The sequence below is a fragment of the Odocoileus virginianus genome, chromosome 24, assembly GCF_023699985.2.
Source record: "Odocoileus virginianus isolate 20LAN1187 ecotype Illinois chromosome 24, Ovbor_1.2, whole genome shotgun sequence".
Taxonomy (NCBI): Eukaryota; Metazoa; Chordata; class Mammalia; order Artiodactyla; family Cervidae; genus Odocoileus; species Odocoileus virginianus.
Window position 1 is genome coordinate 35,384,113 of NC_069697.1, and position 7,457 is coordinate 35,391,569.

Sequence of the window (7,457 nt, forward strand, 5' to 3'; positions counted from 1 at the left end):
TTGGTTTTCCAATGCATATAAAGTTATGCTTACCCTATAAAGTAGTCTATTAATACTTCACAACTGAAAAATGCTAACCATCATCTGAGCCTTCAGTGAATCCTAATTTTTTGCTGGTGAAGGATCTTGCATTTTGATGGCTACTGACTGATCAGGATGGTGGTCGTTGTTCAAGGTTGGAGTGACTGTGCAATTTCTTAAAACAACAATGAAGATTGCTGCATCAATTGACTCTTCCTTTCATGAACAATTCCTCTGTATATGTAACACTGTTTGATAGCATTTTACCTACAGTAGAAAGAAAGAAAGATAGAAAGAAAGTGAAGTTGCTCAGTCGTGTCCGACTCTTTGCGACCCCATGGACTGTAGCCTACTGGGTTCCTCCGTCCATGGGGTTTTCCAGGCAAGACTACTGGAGTGAGCTGCCATTTCCTTCTCCACTTCTTTTAAAATTAAATTCAGCCCTCTTAAGCTCAGCTGCTGCTTTATCAACCAAGTTTATGTAATCGTCTAGGTATTTTGTTTTCACCTCAACAGTTTTCACAGCATCTTCACCAGGAGTAGATTTCATCTCAAAAAACCACTTTCTTTGCTTATCCATAAGAAGCAACTCCTCACCCACTAAACTTTTACCATGAGATTGCTGCAATTCAGTCATATCATCAGGCCTCACTTCTAACTCCTGTTCTCTTGTTATTTTCACATAGCTGCAGTTACTTCCTCCACTGACATCTTGAACCCCTCCAAACCATCCATTAGGGTTGGAAGAAACTTCTTCCAAACTCCTGTTAATGTTCATATTTGGACCTCTTCCCATGAGTCATGAATGTTCTGAATGGCATCTAGAATGGTGAATTCTTTCCAGAACTTTTCAATTAACTTTGTCTAGATTCAACAGATAAATCACTATCCATGGCAGCTATAGTCTTATGAAATGTGTTTCTTGAAAGTCTAAATTACTCCTTAATCTGTGGGTTGCAGAATGGATTTTGTGTTAACAGGCATGAAAACATTAACCTTATTGCACATTTCCATCAGAGCTCTTGGGTGACCATGTGTATTGTTAACAAACAGTACTGTTTTGAAAGTAACCTTTTTTCCTGAGCAGTAGGTCTCAACAATGGGTTTAAAACATTTAGTAAACATGTTTTAAACAGAAGTGCAGTCATCCAACCTTTATTTTTCCATTTATATAGCATAGGCAGAGTAAATTTAGAATGCTTAAGAGCCTAGGATATTCAGAATGGAAAATGAGCACTATTTTCAACTTAAAGTCACCAGCTGCATTAGCCCCTAATGAGAGAGTCAGCCTGTCCTTTGAAGCTATGAAGCCAGGTGTTGACTTCTTCTCTCTAGTCATGAAAGTCCTAGATGGCATCTTCTTCCAATAAAAAGCTGTTTCATTTATATTGAAAAATCTGTTGTGTCATGTAGCCACCTTCATTAATTATCTCAGGTAGATCTCGACAACTGCAGAAGCAACAGTTTCTACATTAGCACTTGCTCTTCATCTGTACTTTTATGTTATGGACAACTCCTTTGCTTAAACTTCATGAATCAACCTCTTTTAGCTTAAGATTTTTCTTCCACAGCTTCCTCACCTGTCTCAGCCTTCAAAGAATTGAAGAGAGTCAGGGCCTTTGTCTGGATTAGACTTTGGCTTATGTGAATGTCATCTGGTTTGACCCTTTACCAAGGCCACCAAAACTTTCTCCATGTTAGTAATAAGACTCTGTTGCTTTTTTTTTTAATCATTCCTATATTCACTGAAGTAGCACTAATGTGTATATTTGGTGCAAGAAGCCTAGGCTTCAGTCTATCTTGGCTATCCACATGCCTACTACACTAAGCTTAATTATTTCTACTTTTCAATATAAAGTGAGAAATAAAAAACTTCCTTTCACTCAAATACTTAGAGGCCATTGTAGGGTTATTAATTGGTCTTATTTAAATTTTGCTGTTTCTAAGGGAATAGGGAAGCCCAGGGAAAGGGTGACAAATGAGGGAATGGCTAATCAGTATATTTATCAATTATGTTTACTGTCTTTATGTGGGCATAGTTTGCGGTACTTCAGAACAATTACAATAGTAAAATGAAAGCTCACTGATCAAAGTTCACCATGACAAGTATAATAATAATGACAAAGTCAGAAATATTGTGAGAATTACCAAAATGTGTCACAGAGACACAAAGTGAGGAAATGCTATTGGAAAGATGGGGCTGATAGACTTGGGTTGCCACAAACTTTCAAGTTGTGAAAAATACAGTATCTGCAAAGTGCAAACAAAGCAAAGTACAAGAAAATGAGGTATGTTTGCACTGAAACTGTCTACAATGGTTATGTAATTCTGGTTGGAGAGTGTGACTGAGGGGGAGTCTCTGGGAGGTAGGCTAATGATAGCAATGTGGAGTGTTAAAGGGCGAAATCAGTGGTGTGTCCCTGGAGGAAGGAAGTGTTTTTACATTAGAGTGGAAAAATAATGGTTAAAATTGGGAAAGAGAGAGGCAGAAAAAGATGACTTCTCTTCTCAGGCCTTTGCTTTGTGGGTTATGAAAGGATGGATAGCCTCTTCTCAATGGAGTTCTAGTGAAAATGGTGTGATAAGAAGGCAACTCATGAAAGTAGATGGTACACTCTAATGGCAGAAGGTGAAGAAGAACTAAAGAGCCTCTTGATGAAGATGAAAGAAGAGAGTGAAAAAGCTTGGTTAAAACTCAACAGTCAAAAAATTAAGATCATGGCATCTGGTCCCACCACTTCATGGCAAATAGAAGGGGAAAAAGTGGAAGCAGTGACAGACTTTATTTTCTTGGGCTCCAAAATTACCGTGGATGGTGACTGCAGCCATGAAATTAAAAGGCACTTGCTCCTTGGAAGGAAAGCTATGACAAACCTAGATGGCATATTAAAAAGCAGAGACATCACTTTGCTGACAAAGGTCCATACAGTCAAAGCTATGATTTTTCCAGTAGTCACATATGGATGTCAGAGCTAGACCATAAATAAGGCTGAGTGCTGAAGAATTGATGCATTTGAACTGTGGTGCTGGAAAAACTCTTGAGAGTCAGTCAATCCTAAATGAATTTAACCCTGGATATTCATTGGAAGGACTGATGCTGAAGCTCCAATACTTTGGCCACCTGATGTGAAGAGCTGACTCATTGGAGAAGACCCTGATGCTGGGAAAGATTGAAAGCAAGAGGGCAGCAGAGGATGAGGTGGTTAGATAGCATCACCGACTCAGTGGATGTGAGTTGGAACAAACTCCCGGGAGATAGTGAAGGACTGTGGAGCCTGGCAGGCTACAGCCCACGGGATCACAAAGAGTCGGACATGACTTAGCAACTGAACAACAACAACGAAAGTGATGGCAGAGGTTGGGAGAAGCAACATCCACTGGAGGAAACAGAAATAGAGAGGGTCTATAGAGCTAGGTTTGGATTTGGTAGTTATGTAATAGAATCTTGAGCTACTTTAGTCAAATAAGGAATTTCTTGATCTTATGAAATAACAAGTCTAAGAAAAAGCTTTCCAGGGTTGGTAAGGTGGTTTTATGAGGTCATCAGGAAAGAATCATATTTCCTTCTTGAGACATCATTCTTCACATGTGGCTTTTGAACTTATGGTACTAAGGTGTCTTCTGTAATGCCAGACATCATGTTCTAGTTACAGAAGGAAGAAAAGAAGAAAGGCAAAAGTTGTGCCAACCTGAGTCACTCTCTTCTAATAGCAAAACAATAGTTTTTCCGGAAATTCTGAAGTAAAATTGTTACTTGAAATAAACATCTTATTAGCTAAAATTATGTAAAATGACCACTCCTATCTTTATAAGAAGACTGAAAAAATCAAAATTGTTTGATCTGGAGGCACATTGATATTCCAAGTAAAATTGGTATCCTGTTAATAAGGAATGAGAGGTAACAGAATTTTGAATATGTAATAAGTGAATGCCAGAGTATTCATGTATTACTGTCTTATGTTCTGCTGCTGCTGCTAAGTCACTTCAGTCGTGTCCGACTCTGTGCGACCCCATAGACGGCAGCCCACCGGGCTCCCCCGTCCCTGGGATTCTCCAGACAAGAATACTGGAGTGGGTTGCCATTTCCTTCTCCAATGCATGAAAGTGAAAAATGAAAGTGAAGTTGCTCAGTCGTGTCCAGCTCTTAGTGACCCCATGGACTGCAGCCCACCAGGCTCCTCCATCCATGGGATTCTCCAGGCAAGAGTACTGGAGTGGGGTGCCATTACCTTCTCTGTCTCATGTTCTAAAAGGTACTAAATGAGGTTTTACAAAGATGTTAAAACCTTAGCAAAGTTTTTAAAACCTCTTAGAGATAAAGCAAAAGAGAAATAAAAATAAGATCATATGATGGAGATGTAAGTGGGGTCCATTCACAAAATTGACTTTAAGTGTTCTAGCAGTCAATTCAAAAAGGAAAGCACTTTAAAAAGAAAAATCTTTAGAAAAGGATTTGTTTGGTTGGTTGGTGGGGGGAGAACTTCAAAAGGCATGGTCAAAGGGCTTGGATGAGTGGGCAACCTCCAGAGGGAGAGCGATTTATTTGCAGAGAAACTACTAAGCAGTAGCAGGACAGCACTACTTTAAAAGACAGGGTGTAAATATTGGTGGAGGAGGGAGACTGTAGCTGGTAATTGTGAGACAGATCAGAAATGACAAGATAAGAAACATTCTAGGATTAATAAGCTTTGAGGTTCAGAACTGCCCCAGGCTAAGTCCTCTAATGGTGTCAGACTTGATGAGGCTTAAGTCTATACCCTTTCAAGTCAGCGGTCTTTGCTCATGTTCTCATTAGAACAGGGCACGGTCTGTGTTGTGAGCTTCTCAGGGAAGATTCGGCTGGATGAGAGTGACAGGGTTCCTAAAGTGTTCTCTTGGTAAGTGAGATGGAGGTAGAAAGCTGTGTCACTTCCAAGGATCTCACCATATAGTTTGGGCCCAGTGTGACTTGAAAGCTATTGTTTGCATTTAAAGAAATTAGAAACTCTCTTCAATGTGCAAGCAGTACTCACATCCCTAAAGCTGCTTCTCCACAAAGTGGGTCCTCAGCATCACTTCCGTATGTGGTAATAACAGAGGAATGATTGATGCTAAGACATGATTATGGTTAGTTCATTTATGTGTGTGTATTTTTCCAACATCTGCAGTATATTCTAAATGAATAAGGATCTTGTTTTTCAAATTTCTAGCATCTAAGACAATACCTAGTTAAAAAAACAATAAACACAACTTAACAAATAAAACATTCAGTTCTTTGTAACTTTTGTATCTTTTATTTGCTTCTCATAGTATTTTAAAAACATCATTATGGGAAATTCTGGATGAAGACATAAAATAGCTTATTATAGAAATTAATTTTCAAAACACCTGGTACAAAAGCTGTTTCCATAGCTAAGTAATTTGGAATGTCAGATTTTCTTTTTGCAAATAAATAAAATTTAAAAATATGTATTTTGTATATACCTCTGATATTAGAATTTTAGAAAACAAATAATTCTGTGAACCTACTGCTAATCTAGTTGTTGTGTAAGTACAGGGAGACATTAGAAATTTTTTGTTCAAGTGTCTTTCTTTTCAGAAGGTCTTTCCTGACTCTCCATACTAGCCATGCTATTGTCCATTGCATCTGAAATCCATTTTATTTTCTAAATATTCCTCATAAATTCAGCAATAATATATGAAAAACAATGTTAATTAAGTATGTGCTATGCTTAGTCAGTCACGTCCAGCTCTTTGCAACCCCATGGCCCATAGCCCACCAGGCTCCTCTGTCCATAGGGATTCTCCAGGCAAGACTTGGCCAGGAATGGTTTTCCATGCTCTCCTCTAATTAAGTATATCATTCTTTTTAAGACTTTAGCTCAATGGTGCGGGGGTTCCTCAAAAAATTAAACATAGAATTACCATGATTCAACAATTTCACTTCTGGGGATATTCCCAAATAACTGAAAGTAGCAATTTGAACAGATATTTGTACATTCAGGTTCACAGCAGAGTTATCCACAACAGCCAAAACGAGGAAGTAATCTGAGTGTCTGTCAACAGACGGATGGAATTTAAAAATGTAGTATACATGTGTGCTCAGTTGTCTGATTCTGCGACCCCATGGACTGTAGTCCACCATGTTCCTCTATCCTTGGGATTTTCCAGGCAAGAATGCTAGAGTGGGTTGCCATTCTCTCCTCCAGGGGCTCTTCCCAACCCAGGGATCAAACCCATGTCTCCTGCATTGGCAAGCAGATTCTTAACCACTGAGCCACCTAGGAAGCCAGTAATATATATATTTCAGTTTTAAGAAGGACTTCCCTAGTGGTCCGGTGATTAAGAATCTGCGTACTAATGAAGGGGTCATGGAGGCAATCCCTGGTCCAGGAAGATTCCATGGGGCAACTAAGCCCATGAGCCTCAACTGCTGAAGCCCAGCTCTGGAGCCCACGCTCTGCAACAAGAGAAGCCAGCACGGTGAGAAGCCTGCGCACCCCAACAAAGGGCAGCTTCTGCCAGTCCCCAGTAGAGAAAAGCCGGTGAGAAACAAAGCCCCAGCACAGCCGAAAATAAACACACTGATTAATTTAAGGGGGAGAAAAGGAAGGACGTTCTGACATATGTTACAACATGGATGAGGCTTGAAAACACTACACTAGGTAAAATAAGCCAGTCACAAAAGGGCAGCTAGAGAGTGTGATTCCACTTGCATGAGGTACCTAGAGTAGTCAAATGCAGAGACAGAAAGTGGAACGGTGGCTGCCAGAGGCTGGGTGGGAGGCAGGGGGGATGGGGAGTTATTATTCAATGGTACAGAGTTTCAGTCTAGGAAAATGATAAAGGTGGATGTGGATCCTCCATCTGGAGGTGGATGGTAGTGATGGTTGCACAAGACTGTGAACGTACCTAGTGTTACTGAACTTAAAAATGATTAAAATGGTAAATTTTATGTTATGCATATTTTACCACAATAAATCAATAAGACTTTACCTGATGTAAAAATTTTAATGGTCACAAAAATCAAAGAAAAAAATCACCATTTTAATAATAATAGGGTAACTAAAACAATAAATAAAAAGTGACCATAGCTTTCTGTCACTAAAGCTTAATAGCTGAGAGTAATCTATTACAACATAAAATCACCTGGAAACAATTGCTACAGAAAAAGCTTCATTTTAAATATCTGTATTAGCTAAGATAAGACAAAGTCAGATTTTATCTAAAAGACATGAAAGATTTGTTGCAGAAATTTAGAATCAGATAGTTGCATCCCAAAGTAACCACACATGTTAAGATGTTAGGGCTTGCCAATTAATCTGTAGACTCACTCTCATCCCAATAAAAATCTTAGCAGATTTCTTGTAGATATGAGCAAGATATCATATCTATAGATATGATATCTGTAGAGATATCCAGAATTTTTATATAAAGGCAAAGGAGCTAGGATAGCC

At 39.0% G+C, this 7,457-nt stretch overlaps 1 pseudogene; it reads right to left on the reverse strand.

The window, feature by feature from the left end:
* Nucleotides 1-409: 409 nt before the first annotated feature.
* LOC139030892 (tigger transposable element-derived protein 1-like) lies at nucleotides 410-2,320 on the reverse strand (annotated as a pseudogene).
* Nucleotides 2,321-7,457: the final 5,137 nt, after the last annotated feature.